We start from the raw sequence: 18,520 nt of genomic DNA on the forward strand, positions 1-18,520 counted from the left end.
CCCGCCCACTCCCAGCTCTCCAGTGTAGCCTCTGAAGCACCTGCTCTGCGATTAACAAATTCCTCTATGTCTTATACATCTCTTCTGGGGACGTTCTCCATACTTCATTCCATTAATCAAAACCTGATCTCTCTCTCTCTCTTTTTAGATAGGGTCTCCCTCTGTCACTCAGGCTGGAGTACAGTGGCTCGATCATGGCTCACTGCAGCCTCAATCTCTAGGTTCAAGCAATCCTCCCACCTCAGCCTTCTAAGTAACTGGGACTACAGGCATGCACCACTACACTCAGTTAATTTTTAAAACTTTTTTAGTAGAGATGAGGACTTGCTATGTTTCCCAGGCTGGTCTGAAACTCCTAAACACAACTGATCTGCCCACCTTGGCCTCCCAAAGTGTTGGGATTACAGGCATTAGCCACCATGCCCAGGCTTAAAGCCTGATCTCTTCTGTTGCAGCCTTCTGTGATACTAAATCTGTGCTTGCAACTATCCACTACAGGACAGGTTCTTGTCCTCCCTTCTCCTCATCACTATTTCTAGATCATTACTTCTTCTCTACTGTCTTGTAAGAACTCCCACTCCTTTGAGGCTCATGCCCCATGATGGTTAATTTTATATGTTAACTTGACTGGGCTAAGGGATGCCCAGATAGTTGATAAAGCATTATTTCTGGGTGTGTCTGTGAGGATGTTCCAAGAGGAGATTAGCATTTGAATCAGAGACTGAGTAAAGATCAGCCCTCACCAATGTGGATGGGCATCAATCAATCTCTTGAGGGCCCAAATAGAAAAACAAGGTGGATGAAGTGCTGGATGTAGTGGCTTACACCTGTAATCCCAGCACTTTGGGAGGCCAAGGTGGGAGGATTGCTTGAGGCCAGAAATTTGAGACCAGGCTGGGCAACATAGCAAGACCCCATTTATATGTGAAAAAAAAATTTTAATTTTTTAAAATTTTTTAAGGAGGAGGATGAGCAAATTATTCATTCTCTCTCTCTCTTTTTTTCTTTTGAGAGTTTTGCTCTTGTTTCCCAGGCGGGAGTGCAATGGCATGATTGGCTCACCGCAACCTCTGCCTCCCAGGTTCAAGCTATTCTCCTCCCTCAGCCTCCCAAGTAGCTGGGATTACAGGCATGTGCCACCATGCCTGGCTAATTTTTTTTTTTTTTGAGACGGAGTCTCGCTCTGTCGCCCAGGCTGGAGTGCAGTGGCGTGATCTCTGCTCACTGCAAGCTCTGCCCCCCGGGTTCATGCCATTCTCCTGCCTTAGTCACCCAAGTAGCTGGGACTAGAGGTACCACTCCCGGCTAATTTTTTTTGTATTTTTAGTAGAGACAGGGTTTCACCGTGTTCACCGGGATGGTCTCGAACTTCTGACCATGTGATCCACCTGCCTCAGCCTCCCAAAGTGCTGGTATTACAGGTGTGAGCCACCACGCCCAGCCACGCCCAGCCACACCTGGCTACTTTTGTATTTTCAGTAGAGACAGGGTTTCACCATGTTGTTCAGGCTGGTCTTGAACTCCTGACCTCTGGTGATCCGCCTGCCTCCGTCTCCCAAAGTGCTGGGATTACAGGCGTAAGCCACCATGCCCGGCCCATTCGCTCTCATTTTGAGCTAGGACATCCATCTTTCCTGCCTTTGGACAGCAGAGCTCCTGGTTCTCGGGACTTCAAACTCCAGGACTTGTACTTTACACTCGGGACTTCTTTCCATGGGCTATGGAAAGCCATTGAGGAGTTTTAATCAGCTGATTGAAATGGTCTGACTTTACTTTGAAAAGAGCACTCTGGCTACTATGCAGGAAATAGCCTGTGGGGGAGGCATGATGGGGCTGAGACACAGTGAACAGAACATGGGTGTGGTCCAGCTGGAAGTTGAAGGTGTGGGCTAGGGAGGTAACCCAACACTTTTTTTTTTTTTTTTTGAGATGAGGTTTCGCCCTATCTCCCAGGCTGGAGTGCAGTGGCGTGATCTCGGCTCACTGTAAACTTCGCCTCCTGGTTCAAGCGATTCTCCTGCCTTAGCCTCCCAAGTAGCTGGAACTATGGGCACACACCACCACACCTGGCTAATTTGTGTATTTTTAGTAGAGATGGGGTTTCACCATGTTGTCTAGGCTGGTCTTGAACTCCCGACCTAAGGTGATATGCCTGCCTTGGCCTCCCAAAGTAGTGGAATTACAGGCCTGAGCCACCGTGCCCAGCCAACCCTACACTTTTAACCATATGCTCTCCTTGTACTTTTCTCTGAATGTGCAGTACCTGGACCAGCAGCATCCAACATCACCTGGGAATTTGTAATGTAAATTATCAGGCCCAGCCCACTTACCTGCTTACTTTTATGAAACCTCTGATTCTTTACATCCCCTCTCATATCCATGAAATAACTTTCACCTCTTAGTTCACAGTGGGGAAGAAAAAGAATCTGTTGTGCAGGAATTCCTTCAGTTTCCAACCACCATACCTATGAATGCCTATAAATTATTTTCTTCAGGTCCATTTCATACTAAAGAGGGATCCCTCCTTCTAAGTGTGGCTGAACCCTCTGTTTGTGCTTACCATTTATGCATGCTCAAGTCTCCATCAACATATTAAAACAAATAAATAATTTGCCCTACCTCTGCCTCCAGCCATCACCCTGTCTGTCCCAAAGTCAAACATCTTGGAAGAGTTGTCTACATTCATTCTCTCTACTCTCTCATCACCTCCCCAGCCTACTTAAACCTGGCTTTGGTTCCTGTCGTTCCACTGAATGAACTCTCACTGGGCTTCCCAATGATCTCTTGCTGCTAAAAACATAGAAAACATTCAGTCATGTCACAAGTATGCCTGTACTTCCTGTTAAATTATTGAAATATTTTGCGCCAGTTTTAAAAAGAGCTGCCACCCCAAGTCCCCTCAGTACCTCCTCTCTGGTCACTGCCTCAGACCTTCCTCCATAGCTTCCCATCATCTAGCAACTAAAGAGCTAATGCCACCCACCACCTGCTTCATCCTGTCCCGCGTCAGGCTATTGTTCATTCTGATTGGTTGGTGTTCAAGCCATATCAGTCGTTAAATATTTTTAGTGTAGCCCACCCTGGTAAAACTCTGCAAATTTTCCAATCTCCATCTTGACTATTCAGAATCATTTAACATAGTCAACTCTTTAAAACACTCTCTTCCTTTGATTTCCGTGATGCCATACTCTCTTGATATTTTTCCCTCTACTTCTCAGTTTCCTAGACTGACTTTCCCCATCCATATAACCTTTAAAATGTTGGTGTTGCCCTCAGTCCTCTTCGCTTTGGTATCTCAATAGATCTCACTATTCTCACATCAATACTTCAATGACTATCAATGACTTCCACATTGAATCCAAGACTTCTCTGAACTGCAGACAGGACTTAAATGTCTGCTTAGTGCCTTCATTTGGCTATCTTGTAACTTCTGCAAACTTAACATGCATAAAATTGAACTTCCTGGCTGGGTGCAGTGGCTCAAGCCTATAATCCCAGCACTTTGGGAGGCCGAGGCAGGTAGGATAACCTGAGGTCAGGAGTTCGAGACCAGCCTGGCATACATGGTAAAACCCTGTCTCTACTAAAAATACAAAAAAAAATAGCTGGGTGTGGTGGCGAGCGCCTATAATCCCAGGTACTCGGGAGGCTGGCGAAGGGAGAATCCCTTGAATCTGGGAGGCAAAGGTTGCAGTGAGCTGAGATGGAGCCATTGCACTCCAGTCTGGGCAAAAAGAGTGAAACTCCTTCTCAAAAATAAATAAATAAATAAATAAATAAATAAATAAAATTGAACTTCCCATCTCTTAGCTGCCCTTCTAGTCCTTCTACCAGGATGGTTCTGCTATCCACCCAGATGCATGAATCTAGAAAACTAAGAGTCATCTGTGACTCCTCTGTCTCCCTCACTGCCCTCTCATATTCAATCAATTACCATGTTCTATTTATTCTACCTCTAAAATATATGTAATGCATATTAAATCCATTAAAATCTCTCCATATGCCCTGCCAGTACTTTGCTCAAGCCACCATCGACCCTATGATTATGGTGGCCTCTTGTATTCTTGCATCCATATTTGCCTCTCTCCAATCTATTTTTTGTAAAGCAGCCAGAGTTATCTTTTAAAAATGCAAATCTGATTAGACCAATATATCCTTTTTCATTCTCCTGGGGTTCAAAATGAGGTCACATTCCTTTCAATGTTCAAATTAGATGACTTGGAGCCTTCAACTTGTCTCCCTTGTGTGGTAACTTCAGATTCCAAAGGTACAGATTGTCTTGATAAGTGGAACTGGGAAATTTGCTCATATTCTTTTTGCCTGCTGTGACTTTCAGTAAAATACCTGATTCTATGTGTTCTTCCATCCTCATGTAGTCCTTATCCACTGAGGTTATGATGTGCTATGACTAGGCACAGATGTCTACCAAATAGCCTAGGGTAATCCTTATTCAATGAAAGAAAATATTTTGATTATCTAGGGGCCCAAGAGTGTTTCAATTCTAGAACCAGGAAAAATACACATACATATATTTCTTTCAAAGTATTGCATTCGGTTGGCACAGTGGCTCACGCCTGTAATCCCAGCACTTTGGGAGGCCTCCGAGGCAGGTGGATCACCTGAGGTCAGGAGTTCAAGACAAGCCTGGCCAACATGGTGAAACCCTGTCTCTACTAAAAATACAAAAAATTAGCCTGGCGTGGTAGCGGCTGTAATTCCAGCTACTTGGGAGGCTGAGGCAGGAGAATCGCTTGAACCTGGGAGGCAGAGGTTGCAGATTGTGCCATTGCACTCCAGCCTGGGCAACAAGAGTGAAACTCCGTTTCAAAAAACAAACAAACAAACAAACAAAAATTAGCCGGGCATGGTGACGCACGCCTGTGGTTCCAGCTACTTGGGAAGCTGAGGTGGGAGGATCACCCGAGCCCAGAGAGATCTAGGCTACAGTGAGCCATAATTGCACCACTGCACTCCAACCTGGGTAACAGAGTGAGACCCTGTCTCAAATAAATAAACAAACAAACAAACAAATAAATAAATAAATAAAGAGAATATTGCCAGGACCTCAAAAGCCTCTCTTATGCTACATCCCAGTCATTACTTAATGACAAAGGTAATTACTGTTCTGATTTCTTTTACCATAGATTAGTTTGTTTTTATTGTTCCATACTTTTGTGTCTAGTTTCTTTGATTCACCACTATGTGTGTTGAATTCATCCATGTTGTTGCTAGTAGCAGTGGTTTGTTCATTTTCACTGCTATATGTATTAAACATACCATATATTTATCTTTTTCTACTATTGATAGAAATTGGGTTGTTTCCATTTTTGGTTACTAAGAACAATGCTGCCATGAACATGCCTGTATATGTCTCTCAATTACCATATCTATGCTTTTCTATTAGTATGTGCCTAAAGCAGAATTTCTGAGTTATAGGGTATGTGAATACTCAGCTTTAGGAGATACTGACAAATACTGTTCTAAAATGGCTAGGCCAATTTACTTATTTATTTTTATTTTTTTATTTTTTTGAGACAGAGTCTCGTTCTGTCACCCAGGCTGGAGTGCAGTGGCGCGATCTCGGCTCACTGCAACCTCCACCTCCCAGGTTCAAGTGATTCTCCTGTCTCAGGCTCCTGAGTAGCTGGGATTACAGGTACACCCCGCCATGCCCGTCTAATTTTTTGTATTTTAGTAGAGACAGGTTATGCCATGTTGCCCAGGCTGGTCTCAAACTTCTGAGCTCAGGCAATCCACCCGCCTCCGCCTCCCAAAGTGTTAGGATCACAGGCGTGAGCCACTGAGCATGGCTGTCTGGGCCAATTTATACTCCCATCCGCAGTGTGTGGAATTTCCAGTTGCTCTGCATTCTTCCCGTTCCTTGTTTATTTCAGGTTTTGCTTTGTTTTTGTTTTGTTTTCTTTTGTTTTTAAGACAGGGTCTTGCTTTGTCACCCTGGCTGGAGTGCAGTGGCATGAACATGGCTCACTGCAGCCTCAACCTCCCAGGCTCAAGAGATCTTCTCCCCTCAGCCCCCCAAGAAACTGGGACTACAGGCGTGTGCCACCACGCCCAGGTAATTTTTGTAGTTTTTGTAGAGATGGGGTTTTGCCATGTTGCCCAAGCTGGTCTTTAACTCCTGAGATCAGGCCATCTGCCCGCATTGGCCTCTCAAAGTGCTGGGATTACAGGCATAAGCCAATGTGCCTGGCCCATTTCAGTTTTTAAATTTTAGCCATTTTGGTGACTGTGTATTAGTAACTCACTGAAGTATATTACATTAAATTTTATCTCTTTATATATTTGACTACCCTTCTTAATACTAATTTTCTGGAGGGCATAGGATTATGTCTTATTCAACATGTGAATAAACACAGATAGTGCCTGCCATGCACAAGGTGCTAAGTGCTTGTTGCAGAAGTAATGAGGGACTGAGAAGTCTTCCTAAAGCTAAAATCAAACATTTCTGGTACATAAAAATCGACCTTGCCTAAGTTTAATCATCATCAAATCCCAGTCAACAGACACGCCTGAGTGTCCACTCACTGCCAGTATTAGTCTTCCGATACTTTCTTCCCAAGGCCTTGTCAGCTGAGTACTTCATAGCATTGCCTGGCAATGTAGACACTAGAGCTGTGACAGTACTAATCATAAAGGTAAAAGAGCCCTTGAAATATAATTCCATTTCCCCCACTTTCTGGCAAAATCATGTGTAAATCCCACAAAGAATGGAATAATCTAATCCTTGTCTAAAGACAACCAGTTATGCAAATAAAGCCCCAAGAAATCCCAGCACTTTGGGAGGCCGAGATGGGCAGATCACAAGGTCAGGAGATCGAGACCATCCTGGCTAACACGGTGAATACAAAAATACAAAAAACTAAAAAATACAAAAAATACAGAAAACTAACCAGGCGAGGTGGTGGGCGCCTGTAGTCCCAGCTTCTCCGGAGGCTGAGGCAGGAGAATGGCGTAAACCCGGGAGGCGGAGCTTGCAGTGAGCTGTGCACCCCAGCCTGGGCGACAAGAGCGAGACTCTGTCTCAAAAAAAAAAATAAAATAAAAAAATAAATAAATAAAGCCCCAAGAAGGTACTGCTTCTGAGACACATTCACTAGCATAGCTATAATTAAAAACATGGCTAAGGGCAGGGTGCGGTGGCTCGTGCCTGTAATCCCAGCACTTTGGGAGGCCGAGGCAGGCAGATCACCTGAGGTCAGGAGTTCAAGACCAGCCTGGCCAATATGGTGAAACCCCGTCTCTACAAAAAATGCAAAAATTAGGCAGGCATGATGGCAGGTGCCTGTAATCCCAGTTACTTGGGAGACTGGGGAGGAAGAATAGCTTGAACCTGGCAGGCGGAGGTTGCAGTGAGCTGAGATTGTGCCATTGCACTCCAGCCTAGGCGACAGAGCAAGACTCCATCTCAAAAACAACAAACAAACAAACAAACAAACATGGTTAATAACAAGTGTTTGATGAGGATGTGAAGAAACTGAAACCTCATACAAAGCTGAATATGGTGCAGCCACTTTGGAAAACACTTAGGCAGTTGCTCAAAACATTACACGTAGGCCAGGCACAGTGGCTCATGCCTGCAATCCCAGCACTTTGGGAGGCTGAAGCGGGCGGATCACGAGGTCAGGAGATTGAGGCCAGTGTGGCCAACATGATGAAACCCCATCTCTACTGAAAATACAAAAAAAATTAGCTGGGCATGGTGGTGCGCACCTATAGTCCCAGCTACTTTGGAGCCTGAGGCAGGAGAATCTCTTGAACCCGGGAGGTGGAGGTTGCAGAGAGCCGAGATTACGCCACTGCACTCCAGCCTGGGCAACAGAGTGAGACTCCATCTCAAAACAAAAACAAAAACATTACACATAGAGTTACCATATAACCTAGCAATCTACTGTAGGTATATACCTAGTGAATTGAAAACATGTGTTCATACAAAAAATTTGTACATGAATGTTGCATTAGTCTGTTCTCTCATTGCTATAGAGAACTACCTGAGGCCGGGTGTGGTGGCTCACGCCTGTAACCCCAACACTTTGGGAGGCCAAGGCAGGTGGATCATGAGGTCAAGAGATCAAGACCATCCTGGCCAACATGGTGAAACCCCATCTCTACTAAAAATACAAAAAAATTAGCTGAGTGTGGTGGCATATGCCTGTAGTCCCAGCTAATCAGGAGGCTGAGGTAGAAGAATCACTTGAACCCAGGAGGCAGAGGTTGCAGTGAGCCGAGATTGTGCCACTGCATTACATGCTGGTGACAGAGTAAGACTCCGTCAAAAAAAAAAAAAAAAAGGAACCACCTGAAACTGGGTAATTTATAAAGAAAAGAAATTTAATTGGCTTACTGTTCCACAGGCTGGGGGAGTTCTCAGGAAATTTACTATCATGGCAGAAGGCAAAGTGGAAGCAGGTACAATCTTCACATGGTGAAGCAGGAGAGACAGAGCGAAGGTGGAAGTGCTACACACTTTTAAACAACCAGATCTCGTGGAAACTCACTCACTATCACAACAACAGCAAGAGAGAAGTCTGCCCTTAAGATCCAATCACCTCCCACCCACCAGGCCCCTTCTCCAACATTGGGGATCATAATTTGACATAAGATTTGGGTGCGGACACAAATTTAAACCATATCAAATATTCACAACAGCATTATTCACAACAACCAAGAAGTGGAAAACAACCTAAATGTCTATCAGTGGATGAACAGACAAACAAACTGTAGTATATCTATTCAGTGGAATATTATTCAGCCATAAAAAGGAATGAAATTCATGCCAAAACAAGGATGAATCTTAAAAATACTATGATAAGTGAAACAAGCCAGGCACAAAAGGCCCTATATTGTAGGGTTCCATCTATCTAAAACATCCAGAATAGGCAATTTCGTAGAGAAAGTAGATTAGCAGCAGCCAGGGGCTAGGAGGAGGGGTAAATGGGGAATGACTGCTAATGAGGTACATGTTACTTCCTGGGGTGATAAAAATGTCCTAAAATTAGGTAATGGCAATGGTTGCATTACTCTCAAATATCAAATATACTAAAAACCAGTTAATTGTACACATTAAATGGGTTAATTTTATGATAGGTAAATTAGAACCCAATAAAAGTTCTACAACACACGGAGCTGTTGTTTTGCTTTTGCATAATTTACTTACCTAAATTATTTGCAATAAACTTGTATTACTCTTGCAATTTTTAAAAAATGAAGGTTTAAAAATATTTAATTATAATTTATACTTTTTTTCTGTGAAAAGGCTGCATAAACGCATTCCTTGTCACACCATCATTTCTTTTTCTGTCATCAAATCAGCCCTAGCTATCCTAAAGAACTGTCTTCTTTCTGCTTTAGATGGACATTAGCACAGCGTTCACGAGGAGAAGCACCACCAGCTCTAGCTCCAAAGAACGCTAAGGAATATGATCTTGGTTTAGACAAGGAGGGTCCGGAGAAAAGGTTGCTGCCTTCTTTCATTGTCCTCTGTAGGCAAAGCCTAAATGGGGTATGACTAGCCTTTCCAATATCCCCTTCTATTTTTTCTCTTCTGCCCCCTTTTGTTTTTGGAGATGAAGTCTCACTCTTGTCCCTCAGGCTGGAGTGCAGTGGCGCAATCTTGGCTCACTGCAACCTCTGCCTCCCGGGTTCAAATGTTTCTCCTGCCTCAGCCTCCCGAGTAGCTGGGATTACAGGTGCCTGCCACCGTGCTTGGCTAATTTTTGTATTTTTAGTAGAGACGGGGTTTCACCATGTTGGCCAGTCTGGTCTCAAACTCCTGACCTCAGGTGATCCGCCTGCCTCGGCCTCCCAAAGTGCTGGGATTACAGGTGTGAGCCACGGCGCCGGGCCATCTTCTGGCCTCTTCAAGAGGAAAATACAAAGCAAAAAGTAGCAGCAGGAAACATACATATTATAGTATACTATTGTCATTTTATGACCCTTTTTTTTTTTTTTTTTGAGACAGAGTCTTTGTTGCCCAGGCTGGAGTGCAGTGGCGCGATCTCGGCTCACTGCAACCTCCCCCTCCTGGGTTCAAGAGACTCTCCTGCCTCAGCCTCCCGACTAGCTAGAATTACAGGCATGAGCCACCACCCCCGGCTAATGTTCGTATTTTTAGTAGAGACGTGGTTTCACCATGTTGGTCTTCAAACCCGTGACCTCAGATGATCTGCCCGCCTCGGCCTCCCAAAGTGCTAGGATCACAAGCGTGAGCCACGGCACCTGGCCGTCTTTGATTACTCTTTTTTTTTTTTTAAATTTTACTTTAAGTTCTAGGGTACGTGTGGACAACGTGCAGGTTTGTTACATATGTATACATGTGCCATGTTGGTGTGCTGCACCCATTAACTCGTCATTTACATTAGGTATATCCCCTAATGCTATCCCTCCCCCCTCCCCCACCCCACGACAGGCCCCGGTGTGTGATGTTCCCTTTCCTGTGTCCTAGTGTTCTCATTGTGAGAACATGCGGTGTTTGGTTTTTTGTCCTTGCGATAGTTTGCTGAGAATGATGGTTTCCAGCTTCATCCATGTCTCTACAAAGGACACGAACTCATCCTTTGATTACATTTTAAAATTTCTTCTTACCCTTAGTTTTTTCCTTGTTCCAATAATTTCCCTAGATCTGCCGTACCAGCATTGCAAGAGGGCTTGTCAGAAACTCAAATGATCAGCCAGCCCTCAGAGTCTCCATCAGCCATTCAGCCAGTGGGGCCCAGCCAGCAGCGCTTTAGTAAGCCCTCCAGGCCATTCTGACTCTCCCCGAAGTTTTAGCACCACTGCTCTAATTCTTGAAAAGCCTTCGGCTTTTCAAGTATAATGTACTATACAAGAGCGGAAACTACCGACTTGCTGAGTCATCCTTCCTTTCTCTTGGTCACCCTAAGCTTCCATTCACCATTCTGCCTGGATTCCATTCTGCCTGGATTCTTCTCTCGGCATATTTCTCTCGACATTTTCGCTTCCATCTTGGAATCCCTTTGCTTCTTCCTGAATCAGCACCTCGAGTTTGCTGTCCTTTTCCATCTATCAACATGCCCTACTTAAGACACTGTCACAGCACTACCTGGGAAGCAAGATAGGAAGATACCATGAAAAGAAGAATTTTTTTGAACATTTTTGGCACTTATTTTTGTGAAAATGAGTAGTATATATACTCTATGTCTATCGAGCAGAGATTCACAAGCTTGAATGTGCAAAGGGGAGTTTGGTTTTTTAAATGGATGTTCCTAGGTTTCAGATTCTGGAATGTAGAGACAATGTCTGGGGTGGAGTCTAGGAATTTCCATTTTGATAAGTACCTCAGGTCATTTTGAAATTGGTGGTCCTTGCCTACTTTAGGAAGCGCTGAATCAAGGACGAGAATTGGGGTGGGGAGCAGGGCTCTCTCCTTTGCAAATTCTACATCCACTGAAAATCTATGCAAGAAAAAAGCAAACACGGGACCTACATCTTCTCATGACATTTTTCATGTCTCTAGCGATTTAGTGTTGAGGAAACCTTTAAATCAAGTTCTCAAGCTCTCAAGATAAAAAAAAGTTATCAACACACAATCAGTAAACCATTAATATAGGGGCAGTTGTGCTGTTAGGTGTGAAAATTATTCTTGAAATAATACTATCCTGACTAGCTACAGGAACAATCTTGAATAAGCTGATTACTTTCATATTTATATTCCCCTAGTATGTATTAACTGAGATACATAAAGTTTTATTCCTTCCAAAATTCGTGGAGCAGTTAGTTGTTACTTTGAAGGAAGTTATTTTTCTCAAATTATTGTTCACAGTGGTTGTATGTATTAGTAGGAGAATTGATACACAGAATACTTTATTGCCTGAAATGACCATGATTATTCATGTTGCCAAGATGCAAGATCACCCTATGAACAGATCAACTTGCATCTTGGCAACATGCATAATGCAGTTCTTTTCTTTGTTTTCTTCTTTCCTTTCCTTCCTTCCTTCTTCCCTTCCCTTCCTTTTCCTTCCCTTCCTTTCCTGTCCCTTCCCTTCCCTTCCCTTCCCTTCCCTTCCCTTCCCTCCCCTCCCCTCCCCTTCCCCTTCCCCTTCCTCTCTCTCTCTCTCTCTCTCTCTCTTTCTTTCTTTCTTTTTCTTTTTTTTTTTTGACAGAGTCTCGCTCTGTTGCCCAGGCTGGAGTGCAGTGGCATGATCTCAGCTCACTGCAACCTCCACCTCCTGGGTTCAAGCGATTTTCCTGCCTCAGCCTCCTGAATAGCTAGGATTACAGGCATGCTGCAAGCCTGCCTAATTTTTGCATTTTTTTAGTAGAGATGGGGTTTCGCCACATTAGCCAGACTGGTCTCGAACTCCTAACCTCAGGTGATCCGCCTGCCTCAGCCTCCCAAAGTGCTGGGATTACAGGCATGAGTCACCTCACCGGGCTGCATAATGCATTTCTAAATGCATTTCTAATTTGGGGGGCCAGTGTCATCAGAGTAGTTTTACTTGTAAAGTACTAGAACAAGTTGTTTTATTTTTTTGAGACACGGTCTTGCCCTGTCACCCAGGCTGGAGTGCAGTGGCGTGATCTCAGCTCACTGCAACCTCTGCCTCCTTCAAGCAATTCTCCTTCCTCAGCCACCTGAGTAGCTGGGATTACAGGCACCCGCCACCATGCCTGGCTAATTTTTGTATTTTTAGTAGAAACAGGGTTTCACCATGTTGACCAGGCTGGTCTCAAACTCCTGACCTCAGGTGATCCATCCGCCTTGGCCTCCCAAAGTGCTGGAATTACAGGCATGAGCCACTATGCCCAGTCAGTGACTACATTTTTTATCTCATAAAATAGAACAGCTTTTCCCAAACTCGGCATTATTGACGTTTTGGTCTGAATAATTGTGTGTTGTTTTGTGCATTGTAAGATGTTTAAAAGCATCTTTGGCCTCTACATACTGGATGCAATTAACATCTTCCCCTCAAGTTGTGACAACTAAGTACTTCTAGACATTGCCAAGTGTCCCCAAGGGACAAAATCACCACAGGTTGGGAACCACTGAAATAGAAACATGATGTTAAGACAACATACAATTCATGTAAGTAACTATATGAAAGATTTTAGTGCCTGTGGCCAAAGTGTTTTGCTTTTAAAATTTTATTTTAGGCCCGGCACAGTGGCTCAGGCCTGTAATCCCAGCACTTTGGGAGGCCAAGGCAGGTGGACTGCCTGAGCTCAGGAGTTCAAGACCACCCTGGCCAACATAGTGAAATCCTGCCTCTACCAAAAATACAAAAAATTAGCCAGGCATGATGGCGGACACCTGTAATCCCAGCTACTCGGGAGGCTGAGGCAGGAGAACAGCTTGAATCCGGGAGGTGGAGATTGCAGTGAGCCGAGATCTTGCCACTGTACTCCAGCCTGGGCGATAGAATGAAATTCCATCTCAAAAAAATAAATAAGTAAAATAAAATAAAAATAACATTTTTATTTTTTAGATTCTGGGTTTCACTCTGTTGCCCAGGCTGGAGTGTAGTGACATGATCATAGCTCACTGCAGCCTCGAACTCCTGGGCTCAACTAATGCTCTCACCTCAGCCTCCCAAGTAGCTGGGATAACAAGCACATACCACTGTTTTTGCTTTTACGTTGAGTCAAGTGTGTAGCTTCTAAGAGTGTTCAATAACAAACAACAGTATTTCGTGAAATCTGAAATAACTATTCTGAACATATTGTACCTCTACAAAACATGAAGTTCTATTTCTTTCTTTCTTTCTTTTTTTTTTTTTTGAGACAGAGTCTCACTCTGTTGCTCAGACTGGAGTGCAGTGGCACGATCTCGGCTCACTGCAAGCTCCGCCTCCCAGGTTCACGCCATTCTCCTGCCTCAGCCTCCCAAGTAGCTGGGACTAAAGGCACCCGCCACCATGCCTGGCTAGTTTTTTTGTATTTTTAGTAGAGATGGGGTTTCACTGTGTTAGCCAGGATGGTCTCCATCTCCTGACCTCATGATCCGCCCGCCTTGGCCTCCCAAAGTGCTGGGATTACAGGCGTGAGCCACTGTGCCCGGCATGAAGTTCTATTTCTAAGCATAATACTACAAGTAAGAAAAGGTGGACATAGGAAAATATAAGCGGAAAAGGATGTTATCTCAGCTGATGACCACAATGTAAGAATTCAGAAACAGTATGGACCAATAGTAATAATAATATTATAAATGCACTGAAATGTTAATGCAGTAGGCAATACTTAGTAACAAAATAGTTGTGCTGGGCATGCTATTGCTTATGAGGATCCAGAGATGAAAAAACGACTGCTCTTTTTCTTTGAAAAGCTTAGAGTTTAGTGGTGGTTTATGGACACATAGACAAACAATCATTGACTTATAATAAAAAAGACTGTACTGGAAAAATTATGATAGAAATGTCTATTACTGACTTGTAAAATGATTGAAAATCAAATTTAAAAGACTTTAAGAGCCTTAGCTATGTGAACAGTGTAGTTCACACTCTGGTCAGGTTTCTGTCAACCTGAAGCAAAGAGGCAGTTCATGTAATTCAGATGAAGAGTCCCCTCTTTTGCTACAAATAAGCTTAGCATTAGCTTATTGGATGATTCAAGTTGAAGCAGTTGAATTAGTTTGCTAAAATGATCAGGATAGTTAAATTATTCACTTCGACTGCGGAGACTTCAAAGTGCTGGGGTCTAATGAATGGAACAAGCAAATGTCAGCTTGAAAGATTTGCGTTATTGAAATATATTATGCATATTGTTGTATTTACTTTATGTTAATGTATTTAATATTGGCATATATTAAAGTATACCAAGGTTTTTAAATTTATAAACCATTTATAAACATATTCTATTCTTCCACTGTGTTTTCCAGGAACTCTTTATTTCTTCTATGATACAATGACCTCAAGCTACTGCATAGCTCTGTACTAGAAAAAAGGGCTTAAAAAATGAGTATTTAAAATTCACATAAACATAGCTTCAGCTCTCTTTTGGTCAAGCAGGAAATAGACAAATTTGAATGACTGAGACCTTGGCATTGAGCTGGGCAGGAAGTCAGCTTTAGGACACAGCTTTGCCTTAAATTTATTGGTCTTTCTGGACTTGCTGACCTGAACAGACAACCGCAGAATGTCAGAACACCAGTGAAACGGGATTGGGATGACATAGGAAGTGAAAGCGTGACAGCTACATATATTCACCAAATATTTCTGGTTCACCTGCTTGCTACCCGGCATCTGATAGAATACCATCTCTTGACTCCCTTATGGTTAGATAGGGTCATGTGACTTCCTGGCCAATGAATTTAAGCAGATGTGATGCATATCTACCTGTCTAAAGCATTTAATTGACTGAGATATTCCTGAGTTCTCTTGTGGTACAGGGATCAGCAACACTTGAGATATGGCATCAGCATGAATCTACTGAGTGACTACTATGAGCAGGGCATTCTGTTGAACTGTGACAGATGTGTACCATTTGTAGTTGTTTTTTGCTTTTTTTTTTTTTTTTTTTTGAGACAGCCTCGCTCCGTTGTCCAAGCTGGAATGCAGTGGCACGATCTTGGCTCACTGCAGCCTCTGCCTCCCAGGTTCTCATGCCTCAACCTCCTGAGTAGCTGTAATTATAGGCATGCGCCACCACACCCAGCACATTTTTTTGTATTTTTAGTAGAGACAGGATTTGCCATGTTGGCCAGGTTGGTTTCCAACTCCTGACCTCAAGTGATCTGCCAGCCTTGGCTTCCCAAAGTGCTGGAGTTACAGGCGTGAGCCCCTTCACCTGGTCCCATTTGTAGTTTTAAACCAGGGATTGGCAAACACTTTTTTTGTAAAGGAAGAGATAGTATTCTAGGTTTTGCACACCTTACTGTCTGTTGCACACCCAACTACTCAACTCTGCCTTGCTATGGCAGAAAGGCAGTCATAGAATGGATGTAGATGGATGTGGATGTGTCCCAATAAAACTTTAGACATTGGTCAGGTTCTGAGGAATAAAGCAGTGATTTTCGAAACTTTAATGTACACACAAATCTCCTGAAGATCTTGTTAAAATGCAGATTTAGTTAAGTCTGCTATGGAGTCCAAGATACTAGTGACAGTGGTAGTGAGAGAGGTTGGGCTGAATAAACTTTTGAGCTGCAAGGAGCTAAAGGATTATCATGTCCCTTTCTAGCCTCTAGGCCTGGCATAATTGCTCAGCGTAGTGCTAAGCATGGTTTAGGTGACTAAATTTTGAAACTAGGACTCCCCATCGAATGCAGCAAAAGCCAAAGTCCTTACCACGGTCTTTCAGGCCCTACAAGACCAGCCCCCCTTCCCCCCCCCCTTTTTTTTTTTTTGAGACGGAGTCTCGCTCTGTCGCCTAGGCTGGAGTGCAGTGGCGCGATCTCCGCTCACTGCAAGCTCCGCGGCCTCCCGGGTTCACGCCATTCTCCTGCCTCAGCCTCCCTAGAAGATGGGACTACAGGCGCCCGCCACCACGCCCAGCTAGTTTTTTTGTATTTTCAGTAGAGATGGGGTTTCACCGTGTTCGCCAGGATGGGCTTGATCTCCTCACCTCGTGATCTGCCCGCCTCGTCCTCCCAAAGTGCTGGGATTACAGGCATGAGCCACCGCGCCGGGCCAACCAGCCCCCTTTTATATGTTTGACCTCATCTCCTACTCTCTGCTCTTGCCACTATGGGTTCCATGCTGTTCCTTGAACCCAGCAAGCATACGCCTTCTTAGATCTTAGTACTTGGTGTTTCCTCTACCTGAAAAATTTTACCTCCAAGGTAGCTGCTTAGCCTTCTTCCTCACTTCCTTCAGTACTAGCTCAAATGTAAGGCTTTCCCTGACCACCGTTTTTTCTTTTCTCTACCATTCACTATCTGCCATATCTTGTCTTCCCCTTACTTAGAATGTAAGCTCCATGTAAATATGTTTTGCTCATAATCCCTAGCACTTAAGAGTTCCCAGCACACAGTAAGGTGCACAATAAATACTCCAATGAATATATAACAGACTTTGCAGCTAACCAGGATATCTTGAGGTCGGAGGCTGCTGTTGTTTCTCCAGGCTCCCTCAGGATGCACTGTTGCCAGCCAGCGTTACTCATTTTATTCCCTAGGCAACAGTGGGCTTGGTAGAACTCTCTTCTAAATCTCTTTTTCATAGAATTTAAATTATAAATTGGTCATTTACTGTTGTCGCACAATATTGCGTTGCTGAATTTTCCACTGATTATATTCATTTTATTTCCTTCCAGAACTCGGTTTCTTGTTTCTCTGCTCACTGTCCACACCCATTCCACTCCAAGGCTGGAATAATTCTCTTGGAAAAAAAAGTAATCTTTTTTTTTATTTCATTGAACATTCTCTTTACAGTGTTAGGTAAACCTGAAACAAAAGGGAACAAAAGTCTAATAATTCATAATACTCAGGCCTACTGGATATATATCATAGGGTAGCTGAAGACTCTGAGGCCAGAGCTTTAGGATTTAAAAAGCCACCAACCATGACCGTGTCCGACACGTTCTACAGAGAACTCCTAGGTTACTGGGTGATTGGTGGGGAAGCGGCGAGTTGTCTTTTTTTCAAAAGACGTTATGGGTTATAGGAGTTTGCTCGCTCTGCATACAGAAGGAATTCTAGAAGCTGGGATTGCACCACCCACCTCACGCACCCCTTACTTGCAGAAACCTTTGCCCCCCAACCCCCACCCCCACCAAATAAGGGCTCTTCAAGGGGCAGTTGCCAGCTCCAGAGCCAGCTGCTTGACACCTATTGTCCCCGCTTGGGCGTCAAACGATTTCGCCTGAAGGACCCTAGCGTTGATTGCTCTCAAAACTCAAGGCGCCTTTCCTTCGGCCTTGGCAGGGCCATCCCCACCTGCGTCCAGGAGGCGCCCCACAGCGCAGGGGCCGGGGGACAGCGGAGAGGTTAGAGGGCTGCCTCTTCCGGGCAGGCGTTCGCGCCGGGCAGCCCGAGCGGCCGCGAAGGCCCTCGCTCTCCGCTTCTCCCGCCCCCCCGCGCCCCAGAGGGCTGCTGGCTGGCTAAGTCCCTCCCGCTCCCGGCTCTCGCCTCACTAGGAGCGGCTCTCGGTGCAGCGGGACAGGGCAAAGCGGCCTGCGCCCACGGAGCGCGCGACACTGCCCGGAAGGCACTGCCACCCTTGCCCCCTCAGCTGCCCAATCGTGATCTCCAGCGGCCTCCGCGCGCGCACGGTGAGCGCCACCCGGGACCGAGCCGCTGCAAGGGAAGAGGGCCGCTGCGCCCGAGTGTCCTTTATCTCCGGACCCGCTGGAGCTTCCGAGGGGCTTGCCCCAAGTACCCCACCCCACCCCGGCCATTTCCCATGCCCTTCTCTGCCCCGAGCTCCGGCCTCTCTCCTTCCTCCCTTCCCTGGAAGCCGGCGAAAGCCGGCTCTCCCAACTGGGGACCGTTGCACTAGCCGTTGGCGGCCGGCGCGGCGATGCCCCGCCCCCGGCGCGAGGCTCGGAGCCCCGGGGCTGGTAGGCCGAGCCGGTGGCTCCGCGGGGGAGGGGCGGGTCGGGGGGC

General features: G+C 44.9%; 1 protein-coding gene across 1 annotated transcript in view; it reads left to right on the forward strand.

The window, feature by feature from the left end:
- The first annotated feature begins 17,681 nt into the window (after nt 1–17,681).
- The window catches only part of CAPRIN1 (cell cycle associated protein 1), a 51,281-nt gene continuing 50,442 nt past the window's right edge, over nt 17,682–18,520 (forward strand). The window contains exon 1 of the mRNA XM_017849688.1: nt 17,682–18,186. The gene's annotated coding sequence lies outside the window, so the exon portion shown is untranslated. The remainder of the gene's footprint in view (nt 18,187–18,520) is intronic.

Source organism: Rhinopithecus bieti, unplaced genomic scaffold (genome assembly GCF_001698545.2).
Source record: "Rhinopithecus bieti isolate Rb0 unplaced genomic scaffold, ASM169854v2 scaffold_32083, whole genome shotgun sequence".
In the NCBI taxonomy this organism is placed as follows: Eukaryota; Metazoa; Chordata; class Mammalia; order Primates; family Cercopithecidae; genus Rhinopithecus; species Rhinopithecus bieti.